Consider the following 19,906-nt stretch of genomic DNA (forward strand, 5'->3'; position numbering starts at 1 on the left):
GATAAGGACAATAGAGATTTTTTAAAAGACTGGGAACCTTTTGTGATGTATTTAAAGAAACAATGTAAGGAAATGGACTCACTTGCAGGGTTTGACTAAACACTTACAACCAACAAAATATAAATAGAAAACATGAATATGTGGTTAAAATAGTAAGAAGATAATTATATATATATATATTTTTAAAAATATTTTATTAAATTTTAGAAAAGACAACAAGAAACATAAGAAAAAACATACACAAAAATACAAAATTGTAAAGTACATAAGAAAAAAGAGAAAATAGTCTCGAAAAAGAAAAGAAAAGAAAAAACACATTTTTTTAAAAAAAGAAGAAGAAAAAACACAAAAATCCCTCTTTTTACTTCTCAACTTTGATTCACTTATTTTCATGACTTCCTCACATCTCCCTTTTTTGTATCCCTGTTGAAAATTAATTCAGCAAATTCATATCCAATTTATTTATCTAATTATCCATCCAATCTTGTTTTTAATCTGGTTGCTAGAACCCCTTCAGTTCATTTCAATACCATTAACATTCAAAAATTTTACAATATTTCTGTAAATAAATTTTAAATTTCTTCCAATCTTCTTCCACCGACTCTTCTCCCTGGTCTCAGATTCTGCCAGTCATTTCCGCCATCTCCATATATTCTATTACTTGCATCTGCCATTCTTCCAGAGTGGGTAGGTCTTGTGTCTTCCAATGCTTTGTGATGAGTATTCTTGCTGCTGCTGTTGTGTACATAAAAAAGATTCTATCCTTCTTTAACACCAATCATTTTCATAATGTTCTTTCTTAGGGCATTACATGCCGTAAATTTAATCCCGGTGGTCCGCAACTTCTCCCAGTCAGCAAACATAATGTTATATCCTATATCTTGTGCTCATTTTATCATAGCAGATTTTACCGTTTCTTCCTCAGTGTTCCATTTCAACAGCAAATTATACATTCTTGATAATATCTTAGCATTGGGTTCTAACAATTCTGTCTCTAACTTTGATTTTTCCACCTGGAAACCCACTTTTTTATCCTGGTTATAGGCCTCTCTTATTTGAAAATAATGTAAGAAGATAATTATAATGTATAATTGTTCATTTTATTACATTAGGGATTAGATGATAAGCAGAAGAAATGAATGTGTTACAAACCAGAAGGGGAAGTTGGGGGAAATCGTGGGGGAGGGGGTAATTGGGAATTTATTTTGTGATTATTTTACTAGCAGTGATTGTGTCAAAATTTGCTGTAAAACCTAATAATTATTTTTTTAAAAAAAGATGGTGGTAGACTCTTCTTCAGTGGAGGTAATTAAGCAGAGACAGAATTGTCACCTGTCAGGGATTCTTAAGTTTGGACTAGATGACCCTCGGGGTCCCTTTCAACTCTAGGATTCTATGATAAATGCCATTTTGCTCTATTTTGACCTGGCATTGCTGTCCCCCATTCTCACACACCTCTCTCTCCCCCCCCCCAACCTCCTTCTGATCTGGGCCAATTCCCAATTCCTCTGTGTTTCACGGAAGCAGTTGCCTGTTACTTCACACACCTTTGCTGCCTGTGGACATTTGCTGATCATGGAGCAATATTTGTCTGACTTGGAGCCAGACATGGTGAGGAAACAGAACTCAGCCGTGAGACCACAGGCTGCTGCATCTTGCAATTCAGTCTCTCAGGAAAGGATGCTGAAGACATCCCATGTCTGTGTAGGTTGCAAAAGATGAGCAGATGCCCCATAGGTTTCACAGGACAGGACACAGCACAGACCAACAGCTCACGACCGGCCCTAATACTTCCCCCCCAGAATAATATGAGAGTGTGACCCTCACTTTTGAGCCCCCATCTCCCTCCCACGGACACATAAATTCACAACAGTGCACACAATTTCATACCAATGCCTGCCATTGCCAACACAATCAAAACCAAGTGTTGATTCACCACTACAAGTAAAATGCAAACAGCACAACACACACATTCAGAAAATTTGGAAAAAAGAGGGTTTAACTTGCCCTTCCTTTGGAAAAATGGATATAGAGTCTGATCGAGGGCATGGAAGGGCAGTGGAACAGTTTGGTGCTGGAATGATTGGGTTGTTTCCAAGGCTGCTGTCCTGTTCAGGCAAGAGATTTCTGCTTGGTATAGGACATTTCCTCCTCTCCCCTGAAGCCTCCCCCAGGCACCCAAAAAATCTGCTCTAAAGATTGGAATGAATCTCCAGATCAGATTTGGTGGTTCCTGGGGCAGAGATGGGGTTAGGACAGTATTTTCCCACATGACGTGTGTGGAGAGGGGTGCTGAGTTTTGTTCTTGCACCAGGCGCCACTGAAATTTGGAAGACCAATTTCCACCACTGTGCAGGGAGAGGAGAGGAATCAGGAGTCAATTTGTGAATTCGGAGACAAGCCACTGAGTTGCAGATGATGGAGAGAAAGCCCAGGTGGAAATGATGGTATGAGATGTGGATCTGAAAGACTTAGCTTGAGATGAGCCCTGAAACGGACCAGCCCAAAGGCCTGTCTAGTCCAGCACCCCTTGCTCTCTCCCACAAGCTCACACTCTCTTTTGTAAACCAAGGAGAGGCTCTTTTCACAAACAAGCAGCATAGAAATGCCAAAGCTCCCAGCAGCCGCAGCCTCACATGGTCCTGCATAGGGCGATGGGAGTAGTAGTCCTTAACATCTGGAGGGCACCAGTTTAGCGAAGGCTGTGATGCAACCTTTGTCCAGATCTCCCATCTTCCCCCTTTGGTCCCCATCCCAACAAGGACTTGGGATTGACAAGGACTGGCGTTCTCGCTCGCTGCCACAGTGGACATTTATTTTGTTGTCCACCATCATTATGTTTTCCATTGTGAAGTTGGGAATGGAGTAGTTGCTTTGGAAGACGATAATCAGGCATCTAAACCACATGACCAGTCCAACGAAGTAGATGTTGAAGAATAATTGCTCATCACTGATGAGGGGGCAATAGCAAAGAACCTTCAGCATCCAAAAAACCCAAAAAATTGGAAATAGAAGAACGATATATGGATATTAATTTATTTACAAATAAGCCCCGGGGGGGGGGTGTGTGGCACTCATCAAACATTGAAATGCAAAGTTGAAACAAACTGTAAGAATCTCTAAGAACTGTCATTCTTCAATGGATTGCCTGAGAGTGGGGTCCTCCTTGTGTTTTTGCCAGGGAAATGGGAGACATTCAATTCAGCTGGCCGTTAAAGGCCTGCCCAGATAATTTGCAGTTTCCACAACAGTATGTGAACCAGAACAGAATCATCCTTCCAAACTGACTCTTCTTTGAATTTTCCAAGGCGGTTCCCCAGTCACATGAAGGGAACCCAAACCCATACAGTGGGGTACCAGTAGCCATTGATAACCCACAAATAAGAGCCTTTCAAAACCATCTAATTTGGTGGCACTATCTCCTGTAGGAGCAAACTCCATTCTTTAACTGTGTGCTGTGAAGGATCTTTTTCAAATGCATTATCTGAAGAAACGTTAATTCTGCAAAGGGCATAAGGAGATCCCTGCTGGATCAGACCAGCAGCCTACAAGAGTCAACCATTGTTGGGAATGGTAACAAAAAGGCTACCAGAAACACACATGTGAGAAACAGCCCTGATAGCCCTCTCCTCCAAGAACGTGCTTTTCCTCTATTAACTTCATGGTAAACTCAATGCATAGCTGGGAAATTAATTCTCCCATGGCATAGTTTCAGAAACAACTCTCTCTGCTTCTCTTAGTCAGTGACACTAGCCTGGTTTGTGGTCTTTCTTCCATATGTGGTTTTGCACAAGAGCATTACTCAAATCCAGAAAGCAATTCTCATCTTCTTCTGCCCCACAGGGATTGTGACATCTATGCTGTGAAAGACATTTGGTTTCCCACAAGGTTTCACCAGTCCTCCATCCACCTATAAGTAGAGGGACCTCTCCTTCCCCAGACAACTGCTCTTCCACTTGGCTTCAGGCATCTCCAGGATTCCCACCAACCTCCAGCCATGAAGATCTTCTGCCTCCTCTCTCTCGCCTTCCTCCTCCTGATGCTGGTGGCTCCAGGTATGGCATTCTTCTCAGATGCTTCTTCTCTGAGCTCCACAGCTCTTCGCTTTATTCCTTTTAAACCTGCATCTGAATACCACTTGCAGGGAATCCCAAAGGGATGGGTGGGCAATTCTCTTGCCCCTCTGTCCCCCTTTAGAACTTTCCAAATGGGGCGTCTGATTGGCCACTGTGAGACCAGGTTGATGGACTTGATGAGTCCCCTTTGGCCTGATGCAGCAACCAAGCTCTTGGGATCTGATTGTCATCCCAATCCCAAAATATGGAATCTGATCCAAAGAAGCTGCTGCTATAGAATTTGTAATGACACATTTCAGTAGATTCTTCTGAGGGCTTCTCTCTCCAAGGTTGCTAGCGGTCCCCAGGGAAGCCAGTGAATGCCTTGGGTGAGCCCCCCTGCTGAAGGTACAGGAGGGAGGAGGTTCTAACTCTCCATCCCAGCTCCTTTCCTGCATTCATCTTGCACCAGCCTCCCCCAACCTGGTGCCCTCCAGATGTCCTGGCTAACGGGATTGTTGAGGAACAAAGGGTGGAAGGTGTAGAAGGCCAGTCCTGGGAGATGGAGCAGTCTTCTCAGGTAGATCCTCTCCTTGGTAGTTGCATCTGACTCTCTAAGTTTACAATAATAATAATAATAATAATAATAATAATAATAATAATAATAATAATAATATAATCCCAGCCCATCTGGCTGGGCTTCACCAGCCACTCTGTGCGGATTCCAAAAAAAATTAAAATACAGTAATACATCAAACATTAAAAGCTTCCCTAAACAGGGCTGCCTTCAGATGTCTTCTAAAAGTCTGGTAGTTGTTGTTCTCTTTGACACCTTGTGGGAGGGCATTCCACAGGGAGGGTGCCACTACCGAGAAGGCCCTCTGCCTGGTTCCCTGTAACTTGGCTTCTCGCAGTGAGGGAACTGCCAGAAGGCCCTCGGTGCTGGACCTCAGTGTCCGGGTAGAACGATGGGGGTGGAGACGCTCCTTCAGATATACTGGACTTTTCTCTTCCCTTTCCCCTGCAGATTTCACCGGAGCTCAACGTCCCACCCAGGATTGCCAGAACAATGGGGGCAGCTGCAGAAAAACCTGCAACAAAGGCGAGAAAGAGATTGGGAAGTGTTCGGGAGACAGGCGTTGCTGCAAGCGCAGCTAAGGTGAGTTATAGGCAAAACCATACCTGTGTCTGGAAATAAGTCTGTGGCATCTCAAAGAGACACGAACCCAAAGGCCGGAGAGTTACAGCTCTGCTTCTTCTTCCTGTCTTTGACCCTAAACCGCCACGGGGGGGGGGCACTCACTAAATTCTCCCAAATGACTGTTTTTGGTTTGGACCTTGAGAATTCCCTAAAGACATTTGGAGCCACTTGGAGCTTAGAAAACAGGAGCTTGAGAACAAGCCCCATGTGAAAAAAAGGTTTTTGAAAGCATAGAGGGCAGCCTTTGTCAAACAGGTGGCCACCAGATGTTTTGGATTATCAGTCCCAGACCATGTAAGGAGGAATTTGAGTTTGGGATGGAGAACTCTACCAACCTCTGCACGTTCAGCAGAAAGTCACACTCTAACCAACTCAAACCACAACCACCATGAACTCCCAACTCTTATTGCATCCAGCTCTTGGGTCTTCAGGGGGTCCCTGGTCTGTTTTGAGCACCCTCCCACCCATATTCATGGTGTTTCCTCTCTTTTCTTTTTCATTTAACTCTACAGCAGACCCATCACGCATCATCTCTGATGAAAGGTAGACCACCCTGCTTCTTCTCTGGAGATGCAGCTGCCTTGACTGCACCTCTGCAGAAACCTCTCTGCTCACTGCTGCTGCTGCTGCTGAAGGCGCTTCTGGGAAGGATCCGTCACAGCCCAACCCTTTCTGCCCGTTTACTCCAGAGCAAGTCCTGCTGTGCTCAGTGAGGCTGGGATCTTTGTAACTGGGTTTAGGATTGGGTTTGTCTGCTCATTTGCTTTAGCTTTTCCTTTCAATAAATGCAAGCATTGGAAATTTCTGTGTGGTGGTGCCTTGTATGAAAGGGGGCTCTGGGTTGGGGTGGGGGCTCTGCCAGTTCCTCTCCATACTGTGACTTTCCTTTGGTTTTGGAGTAACTGGCAGGTGTTTCTGTGCAAACCAGTGGAACTGGGAATTGGCCCATATCTGAAGGAGGTTCAGGGGGGCAGTTGGTGGGGGGGGAGGCAATGCTAGACACATCCCCTTTCAGGTCAAAATGTAGAAAGATTGTAATTACCATCAGAGAATCCTAGAATTACAGAGTTGGAAGGTTGCCTGAGGGTCAACTAGTCCAAGCTAAAGAATCTCTGACATTTGGCCACCCAATCTCTGCTTAAAATTCTCCACTGAAGGACAGTCCACCACCTTCTGAAGGAGTCCATTCCACGGTCAAACAACTCTTTCCTTCAAAAAGATCTTCCTAATGTTCAGTCGGAATCTCCATTCATGGAATTTGAATCCATTGGTTTGAGTCCTACCCCCCAATCTTCACATGACAACCCATAAGATCTTCCTACCCTCCATCTTCCACATGACAACTCATAAGATATTGGAAGATGAATATCATATCTCCTTTCAGTCTCCTCTTCTCCAGGCTAAACCTACCCAGCTCCCTCAACCATTCCTCATATGGCTTCATTTCCAGAACCTTGATCATCTTGAACACCCTCCTTTGCACGCCATGTCAATATCCTCCCTAAATTGTGGTGCCACAGAAAAAGGTGGAACCATTGCTAAATTAACATACATGAGAATTACTAAGGGGGTGAATCACCTGGTGCCAAGGCCCCCAATTGTCAACAGAATGTAGGGGTGCAGAGTCTGCATCTTCTTGGTGTACCCTCAAGGGGTCCGAACTGCCAGGGAGCTGAAGGTGGGGCACACAGTTCTCCCCCTCTTCATTTCGTCCTGGCAGCAACCCTGTGAGGTAGGCTAGACTGAAAGGTAGTGAGTGGCCCAGGGTCACCCAGTGAGCTTCATGGCTGGCTGGGAATTTAAGTCCTGTCTCCCATTCATAAATATGACTGTCTCTTTAATACCTTAGACCACCGGGAACCTGACAACGTTTCATTTAAGGCCAGAGCTGGATCTAGGGTCGGGTTACCAGATGTCCCCGTTTCCCGGGGACAGTCCCCAGATTTGTGCATAAGTCCCCAGACAAATTCCATCCCTGGAATGTCCCCAGATTTCATCCAATGTCCCCGGGAAATGCAGCAGCGGCAGTCTCAGCAGCCCGGAGCAGTTGGCTCTGGCTGGCTTCAGGAGCTGCTAGGAAGTCCCCATAGGATGGTGGTGCAGGGGCTCTAAGATGCAGCTTCCGGGCTGCCCCCACCTTCCCTGAGCCCAGCAACTCAGCTGTGAAGGGAGGCTTCATGCTGCCTATCGGAGCAGCCTCTCAACTCCTACTTGCGTGCAAACAGGAGCGGGGCGGGGATCTCTCCCTTCCCAACTGAGGGATCCCTGCCCCCTCCTGAATGCACGCAAGTAGGAATGAGATTGGGGATGCGCCGATGGCCTCACCACCACTGCTCTCGGCCCTCCTTCTCTGCCTTCCATGCCTGACCCACTGCGCACTGCTTCCTCACCACCACCACCGAAGAACCAACAACTCAGGGGCTGTCCAGGCTCATGGAGAAAGGAGATAGAAGCCTTGGAGGAAGGGGAACCGTGGCGGTTGAGGTCAAGGCAGCGGCGGCCTCTCTGCCACTGCCTCTGGTGCAGCATCAATGTCTCAAACATGTAGTATTTATTTATTTAATTTTTTTTTATTAGCAATTTCAACAAAACACAACACAATCACATTATTTATTTATTTAAAGTGTCCCCAGATTCATAGGAAAAAATAATAATCTGGTAACCTTAATCTAGGGAACAGCTGTAGTTGATCCTTTCAAATATGGGGAATGGGCTGTTCTACTTCTCCCAGCATGAAACCTGGAATCTCCAGTATCACGTCATGTCTGGGAAGCTCTGACCTTCCAGATCCAATTCCCACCAGTAGCCAATGGTCAGGGGTGGGATCCAGAGTTGTGATCCAAGCAAAATCTGTATCAAGCGGTGTGACCCTTCTTCTTGCTTTGCACCTTAAGACTCACACCAAGGCAAATTTTAACCCTAGACCAGATTTTTGCCCTCCACCCACAGCCTCATTTGCTTAATATCCAGCCCAAAGAAGTATTCCGCAGAACTCAAAAGCTTGTGCATTGTTTGGTGACCTGTAGTCAGTCAAGTAAAAGTATTGACTTATAATGGATATTGTATTTTAGTCCATGGTCCATGGTGGTATGATTCTGCTTCTGATTCTGCCTCTGATTCTGCCTCTGATTTGTTTACCATCCTTCATTTGTAGATTACGGGGCAGTTCACAACATAAAAAAAGATAAAAAACACAAAATGCATCATAATAAAACAAAAACAAATCCATATCTCCCCAAACCCCCTGGGGACATCATCCAATCACAGAAAATGCCCATGCCTGTGTTGCCACCCTCTGGACATCTTGGGGAGGAGGAACACAAAGAATGGCCTCAGATGATGATTTCAGGGTCTCAGTAGGTTCACATGGGGAGAGGGGCTCCTTGAGGAATTGAGGTATGATGAAATGTAAGCAAGAAAGGAGGGGGAGGAGAGCATCAGATGCATCAAATCTTGAGAGTAATGTGAATGTCACCCAGATGATGGGGTAGAAGAACTCACCTGAGGGGCCTCACCTGTCCAGGGATGATCACAAGGTTTGGGCAGCTTCCAACGCACCTTTCCTTAAGAAGATACGATAGCCACCTTCAAATATCTAAAGGGCTTTCACACATTCGGGACTAAACTTTCTGACAGTAGGAGCTATTTGACAGTGGAACAGTCTGTCTCAGGAGGTTGTGGTCTCTCCTTCCTTGGAGGTTTGTAAGCAGAGGTTGGATGGCCATCTGTCATGGATGCTTCAGCTGAGATTCCTGGATTGCAGGGGACCCGACTTGCTGACCCTCACAGTCCCTTCCAACTCTACAAACCCATAATTCTATAAGACAGGGATGGGGATCCTATGAGAGCCACCTTCAAATATCTAAAGGGCTTTCACACAGAAGATGAAGCAAGCTTGTTTTCTGCTACCCTGGAAGGTGGGACCCGGACCGATGTCTTCAAGTTACACGAAAGGAGATTCTGACTAAACATTCGGAAAAACATTCTGACAGTAGGAGCTATTTGGACATTGCTTCAGCTGAGATTCCGGCATTGCATGGGACCCAACTAGATGACCCTCACAGTCTCTTCCAATTCTACAAATCCATAATTCTACAAGACAGGGATGGGGATCCTGGAGGTCCTCCAGACAATGTGGAAGATACCTCTGGCTACTCATCAAAATGCCTTTGTTCTCCCTCCATTGTCATCGCAGGAGACTGTGGGAAGAAGGAGCACTCTTGGGCTGTGGTCCTGTCTGTGGGCATCTGGTTGGCCACTATCAGAACAGCCAAGGAAGTTGGGAGGAGCTCAGACCTTCCCCTGCCCTGTTTCAGGATATTAAACACATGGAGGAATCTCATGTCTCCATGGAATCCTCACCACATATCCTTTCTTGTTATCTCTGCTTTTTGTATTTATGAGTTTCGCATATCATATATTAGAGTCCAACAGAAAACAAGACCCAGCACACCTATTCAGAACATGGACCTACACAAAGTTTTCCACTGTTTGCATTTATTAAAAAGAAGAAGCTAAAGCATTTTTGCAGGCAAACCAAATCCAAGCTCCAATCGCGAGCCCACTTACTAAGCAGTCAGGCCCCACTGGCCACAGTGGGGCTTACTCGTGAGTAGACAGGCAGACAGGATGGCTCCCTCTTGACGCCTTCCCAGCATCGCCTTCAGCAGCATCAAGCAAAGCAGTTTCTTCCCCAGCAGAGATGGGGGTGCAGTCGAGGCAGCTGCACATCAGAGGAGAGCAGGGTGGTCTTCCTTTCACCAGAGGTCTTGCACCGGAGATCGGCAGAATTACCCCCCACCTGTGAGAGGAGGAGACACTGTTAAAATGGGTGTTGGTGGTGGTTCTGAAAACCCAGACCAGTGACTCCAACTGGGAAGCAGAAGAGCTGCTGTTCTCAGAGTTCAAATTGCACACAAAGGGTCTGTTTTGCAGAGGGTTGGACTAGATGACCCCTTCAGTCCCTCCCAATGCTACATTTCTATTCTGTGATAGTAGGAGAGACCTCTGAGCATTTCCTGTATGCACTTGGGGGAATTTGAGCCGGGCTTGGCTGACACACACACTTTTTTTCTAATGTGGTTCTTTCTCCTCCTCCTCCTCCTTCTTAGGAAACGCAACCCCAGGAGAAGACACATTTGAGGAGATCATTGTTTGTGCGCTGGTGTGCATTTAACCCTTTCCCTCCCAGCCATTGGAATTTCTCTTCCAACTCTACAATTCTGTGATTCAATAACCACCTTCACAGGGACATTTCACACAGGTTGCCTTTGCTATTTGAGGAGGGTCAGCGACTGAGCCCCCACCCCCTCATGCCACAAAGAGCTGTTTTTTGAGCCAAGGGAGGCTAAGGGGAGTTGTGGCTGAGGGGTCAGAGAGCTTTCATGGGGACAGCAAGGTGAGAGGAAAGGGTTTTCAACCCCCTGTGTAGACATTAATATTATTCCCCTTAAACTGGCTGGAAAGGTTAAGAGAGGGAAGTGGAGGGAGGGGACAGAGCGATGAGCCTCATGCATTTGGGTTCATGAGACTAATTTTTGGTCACAGCTAAGATTGGATTTAACTCACCATAACGGCAGCACATTAGGACAGATGAACACATAAAAAGTGGCTTCGGGCACCATCTTATGCATTTCCCACCGATACGTTCACATATCGGAACAGCAACTTTAGCTCTGGTGAAATCTGTAGGAGGAAAAGGAAGGTCTTGAAGGCTCTGTCTCTCAGGACTGACCTCCTACACCTTCCACAACTTCTTCCACCATGGCCCTGCTGGCTTGGACACCCGGAGGGCACCAGGTTGGGGAAAGCTGGTGTAGGAAGAATGCAGGGCTGGAGCACAGAGTCAGTCCCTTCTGCTGCCTCCCTGCACCTCCAGGACAGGGTCTGAGCCAAGGTGGTAGGGAAGGCTGTGTCAGAGTCACTGGCTCCCCTGGGCAGCCACTGGCAAACTGGGGGAGAGAAGCCCCCTTGACCAGGAAACTGGCATTTTCTTTTACTCACTGCAAAGCTGAGTGTGCTGAAGGGCATTATTACAGATTTGAACACAACAGCTTCCGTGGATCTTATAAATGAGGTAATAAGAAGTGTTAGACTGGTGGATCTGCCCAAGGGGCCCATCGAGTCCAGCATCCTCTTCTCACAGAAGCCCCATTTGGGAAACTCTCCATGAGAACAGAGGGGCAAGATCCCATCTCTTTGGGAGTCACAGCAAGTGATGTTCAGAGGCAGGTTTAAATTGAATTCAGCGGAGAGCTGTGAAGCTGCTCAGAGAAGAAGCTTCTGAGAATAAGGCCATACCTGGAGCCAGCAGCGTCAAGAAGAGGACGGCAACAGAGAGGAGGCAGAAGATCTTCATGGCTGGAGGTTGGTGGGAATCCTGGAGGTACCAGAAGCCAAGTGGAAGAACAGTTGACTGGGGAAGGAGCAGTCATACAAATTATAGGTGCCTCGAGGACTGTTGAAATCTTGTGGGTTGCCAACAGTCGTTTGCAAGATGGATGTGGCAAGCCCTGAGCTTCATGAGGTTCCGAGCTTCAGCATCGGAAGATACCCCAAGAGTCATTTAGTCCAACCCCTGCAATGCAGGAATCTCTGACTGGTGCCCAACCAACTTCAGCTTTAAAAAAATAGGCACCCAAAGGTGATGGCAAGGCTTTTTAATCTAATTTTGGAGAAGGGGGAGAAGTATCAGTGCCAGTTGTGAGCTGCTGGTCTGGGCTGTGCCTGAAACATTTAGCAGGCAGTTGCTGGTCTTTTGCAATTCCCAAGAGCCTGAAGTTGAAACCCAGCAGTCAAGGTGGGGAATCTGTGGTCACAGGGCTAAGTCCCATTTCCCCACCTGGTCTTGCTTCAAGTTAACAGACAGGCGTTGCTCCATCGGATGCCCACAGGCAGCAAATCTGGGTGAAGCAACTGCCAGATGCAGCACAGTGAATTTGGGAATTAGCTCAGATCAGAAGGTGATATCAGGGAGACAGTGGGTGGGAGTGGAGAGCAGCAATACCAAAAGCATTTAGGTTTCCTTGACAATATTGTTACACAGCACCCAAATTGCTGAGCATTGAGAAAACCCAGGAGTTTCAGTGTTTGCCCAAAATTCAGTTTCCTTGAAGGTGAGGCGCTCAATTCCTGTTTATGAAACATGCAGTCTTGTATAGGGAATTTTTCAAAAGCTTGATGTTTAATGTGTTTTGATGTTTTTATACATAATTTTGAGCCACCCAGGGTCCCTTCCAACTCTACAATTCCAGGATTCTATGATAAATGCCATTTTGCTCCATTTTGACCTGTAATTATTGTCCCCAACTCTCACCAACCTCCCCCCCCCCCCGCCAACCTCCTTCTGATCTGGGCCAATTCCCAATTCCAATGTGTTGCTCGGAAGCAGCTGCCTGTTGCTTCACACACCTTTTCAGCCTGTGGACATTCACTGATCATGGAGCAATATTTGTCTGACTTGGAGCCAGACATGGTGAGGAAACAGAACTCAGCCGTGAGACCACAGGCTCCCCACCTTGCCTGCTGCACCTTGCAATTCAGTCTCTCGGGAAAGGATGTTGAAGCACATGCCAGTTACTCCAAAACCAAAGGAAAGTCACAGTATGGAGAGGAACTGGCAGAGCCCCCACCCCAACCCAGAGCCCCCTTTCATACAAGGCACCACCACACAGAGGTTTCCAATGCTTGCATTTATTGAAAGGAAAAGCTAAAGCAAATGAGCAGGCAAACCCAATCCTAAACCCAGTTACATAGATGCCAGCCTCACTGAGCACAGCAGGACTTGCTCTGGAGTAAACGGGCAGAAAGGATTGGGCAGGGATGGATCCTTCCCAGAAGCGCCTTCAGCAGCAGCAGCAGCAGTGAGCAGAGAGGTTTCTGCAGAGGTGCAGTCAAGGCAGCTGCATCTCCAGAGAAGAAGCAGGGTGGTCCTCCTTTCGTCAGAGGTGATGCGTGTTGGGTCTGCTGTAGAGTTAAATGATAAAGAGAGAAAACACAATGAATATGTTTGGGAGGGTGCTCAAAAGAGGCCAGAGACCCCCTGAAGACCAAAGAGCCAAATTCTATCGGAATTGGCATTTCACATGGTGGAGGAGTGGAGTTCAGCTTAAACTTTCTGCTGGATGTAGAGAAGTCGGGAGAGGTCTCCATCCTGAACCCAAACTGCTCCTTTCACTTTCTGGAGCTGATGGGAGATGTACTCCAAAACATCTGGTGGCCACCTGGTTGACAAAGGCTGCCCTCTAGTCTTTTATAAGCCTTGTTTCACACGCGGCTCAGTTATCCCACTCCTGTTTATAAGCTGATGGAGTCAAGTGGCTCCAAATGTCAGCAGAGAATTCTCAAGGTCCAAACTCAAATCAATGAATTTAGCATTCGGGCAAATCTAACCAGTGCCCCCCATTGTGACTGTTAAGGGTCAAAGACAGGGGGAAGAAGCAGAGCTGTAACTCTCCGGCCTTCGGGGTCGTGTCTCTTTGAGATGCTACAGAGTTATTTCCAGACACAGGTATGGTTTTGCCTATAACTCACCTTAGCTGCGCTTGCAGCAACGCCTGTCTCCCGAACACTTCCCAATCTCTTTCTCGCCTTTCTTGCACGTTTTTCTGCAACTGCCCCCATTGTTCTGGCAATCCTGGGTGGGACGTTGAGCTCCGGTGAAATCTGTAAGGGAAAGCGAAGAGAAAAGCAAACTAAGAGAGGGAGATGCAACTACCAAGGAGAGGATCTACCTGGGAAGGCTGCTCCATCTCCCAGGACTGGCCTTCTACACCTTCCATCCTTTGTTTCTCAACAGTCCTGCTGGCCAGGACATCTGGAGGGCACCAGGTTGGGGGAGGTTGGTGCAGGATGAATGCAGGTAAGGGGCTGGGATGTAGAGTGAGACCCTAACCCTCCTAGCTGCGCCTTCAGCAGGAAGTTTGAGCCAAGGTGGTAGGAAAACCTTTGTCAGAGTCACTGGCTTCCCTGGGGGCCACTAGCAACCTTGGAGAGAGAGGTTCTCTTGCCCAGGAAACTGGCCCACTCTCTTCCCCACCGCAAAGCTGATTGCACTGAAATGTGTTATTACGGATTTTATAGCAACAGCTTCTTTGGATCAGATCCCATACTTTAGGATTGGGATGGCAATCAGATCCTAAGAGCCTGGCTGCTGGAATCAAGTCCATCAACCTGGTCTCACAGTGGCCAATCAGATGCCCCATTTGGGAAGTTCTAAATGGGGACAGAGGGGCAAGAGAATTGCCCACCCATCCCTTTGGGATTCCCTGTAAGTGGGATTCAGAGGCAGGTTTAAATGGAATAAAGCTGAGAGCTGTGGAGCTCAGAGAAGAAGCATCTGAGAAGAATGCCATACCTGGAACCACCAGCATCAGGAGGAGGAAGGCGAGAGAGAGGAAGCAGAAGATCTTCATGGCTGGAGGTTGGTGGGAATCCTGGAGGTACCAGAAGCCAAGTGGAAGAGCAATTGCCAGGGGAAGGAGAGGTCCCTCTACTTATAGGTGACTGGAGGCCTGTTGAAATCTTGTGGGATGCCAACCGTTGTTTGCAGGATGGATGTGGCAAGCTCTGAGTTTCATGTGCCAAGGAGCAGCCAAAGACCACAGAATTATAGACTTATAGAGCTTCAGCACTGGAAGGTTACCCCAAGAGTCATCTAGTCCAACCCCTGCATTGCAGGAATCTCTGACTGGTGCCCATCCAACCTCTGCTTCAAATCCTCCTGCAAGGGAGAGAGCCCACCATCTTTGGAAGGAGTCCATTCCACTGTGGAACAACTCAGTTATTCCTAATGTTCTGAAACCATTGGTTGGGATCCTCCCCTCTGGAGCAGGAGAAAGCAAGCTTTCTCCGTTCTCTACTTGGCAGCCTTTGAGATATTGGAAGACGGCTCTCATTTTTCCTCTCAATCTCCCCAATTCCCTCAATCATGTGGGATGTGAAACACAAGAGCAGTCAAGTACAACCTTCCTGGAGAGAACATGTTTACACATGGGGAGGAATGTTTGTCCAGCCAGCAGGTAAACTTCCTGTTTCCTTCTGGGCTGGGACAGACTTCCTCTGCATGTGACTAGAGGTGGGCATGGCCTCACCTGTGCAGGTAACAGCAAAAGCACAGGGCAGCCATCTCTCTCTCTATAACTACATGCATCAAAGAAGCAACATCTGCTTAGCCAAAGATGCCCTCTTGCCTTCCAGCCAAGAGAGGACAAAGGGACTGTCCCCTTATGAGATAGTTTCCAGGTGTATGTTACTTTTCTAAGCTAAGTCTGCCTTCTGGGATCCTATTGTGAACAGAATGTGAGTGAGTAAACTCTTTTTATACTTTTATAGAAGACTGTGCCATGTCTTATATTTTATGAGGGAATAAGGGGAAAATACTAGAAGTTATTATAGAGGCTTTAGGGAGCCTGAGGAAACACATCCGCTGTGAGTTTAAAAAGGGGAATCTTACTCTGCTAAATTGTGAACTTGTTAACACAAATAAAACAATATATCCTCTCCTGCATCCCTGAACATTCCCACAAATCATGCTGCTATTACTATTGTTATGTGTTCTTGCCCCCCTGTCTCTTCATCACATTTCCAAAGACATTGTTTCCAACTGCCCTCAAAATTCTGGGACTTTCACAGAAACCCTTAAGCCACCTTAGCTTCTCACTTTTTCATGATGAGTCCCAAATTCCCACCTTTGTGGAGAGGTGTGCTAACCTTAAATGGCTTCACATAGGGGAAAGCAGCAGGAAAAGAAAGGGGGGTGAGGTGGGTGTTGTGTGTCAACAGCATCTGGTGGAGGGGACCACACTGGCTACAGATTCCCCCCATTGAATTTGTCTCCCAACTGCCACTGCTGCCCTTTTTGCGTTGTGCTGCTTTTATGGTATTTGTGTTGCTTGATGCTTCATTTTAATATTTCTGGTTGACACTGGTTTAAACTTCTGTGCATTATTGAGAATATATGGGGGGAACTACAAAAAGTGGGCACCCAAAGGTGAGGGCAGGGCTTTGATATTTAAATTTGGAGAAGGGGGAGAAGTATGAGTGCCAGTTGTGGGCTGTTGGTCTGGGCTGTTCCTGTAACATTTAGAAGGCAGTTGCTGGTCTTTTGCAATCTCCACAGAGATGGGCCCCAGGAGATGTCTTCAGCATCCTTTCCCAAGAGCCCGAAGTTCAAACCCAGCAAGCAAGGTGGGGAACCTGTGGTCACAGGGCTAAGTCCCATTTCCCCACCTGGTCTTGCTTCAAGTTAACGGACAAGCGTTGCTCCATCGGATGCCCACAGGCAGCAGAGTTGGGTGAAGCAACTGCCAGATGCAGCACAGTGAACTTGGGAAGTGGCCCAGATGAGAAGGTGATATCGGGGGGACAGTGGGTGGGATTTGGGAGCAGCAATACCAAAAGCATAGAGGTTTCCTTGATAATATTGTTACACAACACCCAAATTGCTGAGCATTGAGAAAACCCAGGAGTTTAAGTGTTTGCCCAGAGTTCAGTTTCCTTGAAGGTGAGGCGCTCAATTACTGTTTATGAAACATGCAGTCTTGTATACAGAAGTTTTTAAAGTTTCATGTTTAATGTGTTATGATGTTTTTATACATAATTTTGAGCCACCCAGGGTCCCTTCCAACTCTACAATTCCAGGATTCTATGATAAATGCCATTTTGCTCCATTTTGACCTGGCATTATTGTCCCCAACTCTCCCCCACCTCTCTCTCCTCCTCCCACAACCTCCTTCTGATCTGGGCCAATTCCTAATTCCTCTGTGTTTCACGGAAGCAGCTGCCTGTTACTTCACACACCTTTGCTGCCTGTGGACATTCACTGATCATGGAGCAATATTTGTCTGACTTGGAGCCAGACATGGTGAGGAAACAGAACTCAGCGGTGAGACCACAGGCTCCCCACCTTGCCTGCTGCATTTTGCACTTCAGTCTCTCAGGAAAGGATGCTGAAGACGTCCCATGTCTGTGTAGATTGCAAAAGATGAGCAGATGTCCCATAAGTTTCACAGGACAGAACACAGCACAGACCAACAGCTCACGACTGGCCCTAATACTCCTCCCCCAGAATAATATGAGAGTGTGACCCTCACTTTTGAGCCCCCATCTCTCTCCCACGGACACATAAATTCACAACAGTGCACACAATTTTATACCAATGCCTGCCATTGCCAACACAATCAAAACCAAGTGTTGCTTCAGCACCACAAGTAAAATGCAAACAGCACAACACACACATTCAGGCAATTCAGAAAAGGAGGGTTAAACCTTCCCTTTCTTTGGAAAAATGGATATGGAGTCTGATCGAGGGCATGGAAGGGCAAGGGAACAGTTTGGTGCTGGAATGATTGGGTTGTTTCCAAGGCTGCTGTCCTGTTCAGGAAAGAGATTTCTGCTTGGTATAGGACATTTCCTCCTCTCCCCTGAAGCCTCCCCCAGGCACCTCAAAATCTGCTCTAAAGATTAGAATGACTCTCCAGATGAGATTTTGGTGGTTCCTGGGGCAGAGGTGGGTTTAGGGCAGTGTTTTCCCACATGACGTGTGGGGGAAGCGGTACTGAATTTTGTCCAACTGAACATTAGGAAGATTTTTTGATGGAAAGAGATGTTTGACCATGGAATGGACTCCCTCAGAAGGTGGTGGACTCTCTTCAGTGGAGAACTTTAATCAGGGAATGGATGGCCATCTGCCTTTAACTTGGACTAGTTGACCCTCAGGGTCCCTTCCAACTCTATAATTGTAGGATTTAATGATGATAATTGCGATTTTGCTCCATTTTGACCCGGAAGGGCATGTGTCTAGCATTGCTTCTCCCCCCTCCCACCAACGGCCCCTCTCAACCTCCTTCAGAACTGGGCCAATTCCCAATTCTACTGTGTTGGTGTACAGAAGCACCTGTCAGTTACTCCCAAATCAAATCAAAGTCACAGTATGGAGATGAAATGGTAGAGACCCCACCCCAACCCAGAGCCCCCTTTCATACAAGGCACCACCACACAAAGGTTTCCAATGCTTGCATTTATTGAAAGGAAAAGCTTAAGCAAATGAGCAGTCAAATCCCATCCTAAACCCAGTTACAAAGATGCCAGCCTCACTGAGCACAGCAGGACTTGTTCTGGAGTAAATAGGCAGAAAGTATTGGGCAGGGATGGATCATTCTCGGAATTGCCTTCAGCAGCAGCAGCAGCAGCAGTGAGCAAAGAGGTTTCTGCAGAGGTGCAGTCAAGGCAGCGGGGTGGTCTTCCTTTCGTCAGAGATGATGCGTGATTGGTCTGCTGTAGAGTTGAACAATAAAGAGAGGAAACACCATGAATGCGGGTGGGAGGGTGCTCAAAACAGGCCAGGGACCCCCTGAAGACCAAAGAGCTGGATGCTATCAGAGTTGGAATTTCATGGGGTTGGAGAGTTGGCTCAGACCTTAGCTCAGCTGGTTAGATTTGGTTAGAGTGTGACCTTCTGAATGTGAAGAGGTTGGGAGAGCTATCCATCCCAAACCCAAATGCCTTGCTGCAGTGTCTAGGGTGATGATAGATATAATCCAAAACATCCAGTCAGCAGCTGGTTGACAAAGGCTGCCCTCTATGCTTCCGAATAACATATTTTACATTGGGCACAGCTCTCTGGCTTCTCTTTTCCAAGTTCCTAGAGTCAAGTAGCTCCAAATGTCATCAGGGAATTCTCAAGATCCCCAAACAGTGAATTTAGCCTTAGGGAGAATCTAGCAAGTGCTGTTAAGGGTCAAAGACAGGGGAAAGAAGCAGAGCTGTAACTCTCAGGCCTTTGGGGTCGTGTCTCTTTGAGATGCCACGGACGTATTTCCAGGCACAGGTATGGTTTTGCCTATAACTCACCTTAGCTCCGCTTGCAGCAACGCCTGTCTCCCGAACACTTCCCAATCTCTTTCTCGCCTTTGTTGCAGGTTTTTCTGCAGCTGCCCCCATTGTTCTGGCAATCCTGGGTGGGACGTTGAGCTCCGGTGAAATCTGTAAGGGAAAGCGAAGAGAAAAGCAAACTAAGAGAGGGAGATGCAACTAAGAGCCTGGCTGCTAGAATCAAGTCCATCAACCTGGTCTCATAGTGGCCAACCAGATGCCCCATTTGGGAAGTTCTCAAGGGGGACAGAGGGGCAAGAGAATTCCCCACCCATCCCTTTGGGATTCCCTGCAAATGGTATTCAGAGGCAGGTTTAAAAGGAATAAAACAGAGAGCTGTGGAGCTCAGAGAAGAAGCATCTGAGAAGAAGTCCATACCTGGAGCCACCAGCATCAGGAGGAGGAAGGCGAGAGAGAGGAGGCAGAAGATCTTCATGGCTGGAGGTTGGTGGGAGTCCTGGAGATGCCTGAAGCCAAGTGGAAGAGCAGTTGACAGTGGAAGGAGAGGTCCCTCTACTTATAGGTGGATGGAGGACTGTTGAAACCTTGTGGGAAGCCAAATGTCTTTTACAGGATAGATGCCACAATCCCTGTGGGGCAGAAGAAGATGAGAATTGCCATCTGGATTTGAGTAATGCTCTTGTGCAAAAACACATATGGAAGAATGACCACAAATCAGGCTAGTGTCGCTGACTGACAAAGAGAAGCAGAGAGAGTTGTTTCTGAAATTATGGCATTGGAGAATTAATTTCCCAGCTATGCATTGAGTTTACCATGA

At 47.0% G+C, this 19,906-nt stretch overlaps 2 long non-coding RNA genes across 3 annotated transcripts; one reads left to right on the forward strand and one right to left on the reverse strand.

Annotated features, from left to right (window-relative positions):
- The first annotated feature begins 3,828 nt into the window (after positions 1–3,828).
- Positions 3,829–6,057, forward strand: LOC309339602. The gene is made up of 3 exons (XR_014155486.1): positions 3,829–4,055; positions 5,083–5,214; positions 5,769–6,057. It is a non-coding gene; the product is annotated as an uncharacterized lncRNA (long non-coding RNA).
- A 6,875-nt stretch (positions 6,058–12,932) lies between these two features.
- Positions 12,933–19,703, reverse strand: LOC309338321. Of its 2 annotated transcripts, none has more exons than XR_014154873.1 (3): positions 19,507–19,703; positions 19,108–19,239; positions 12,933–13,221 (listed from the first exon to the last, which is right to left on the reverse strand). It is a non-coding gene; the product is annotated as an uncharacterized lncRNA (long non-coding RNA). The 2 variants fall into 2 exon arrangements; XR_014154874.1 differs by lacking the exon at positions 12,933–13,221 and adding an exon at positions 18,486–18,531 and having other exon boundaries at positions 19,507–19,701.
- Between the last annotated feature and the right edge of the window lie 203 nt (positions 19,704–19,906).

This window comes from Podarcis erhardii (assembly GCF_964252035.2).
Source record: "Podarcis erhardii genome assembly, chromosome: 3".
NCBI lineage: Eukaryota > Metazoa > Chordata > Lepidosauria > Squamata > Lacertidae > Podarcis > Podarcis erhardii.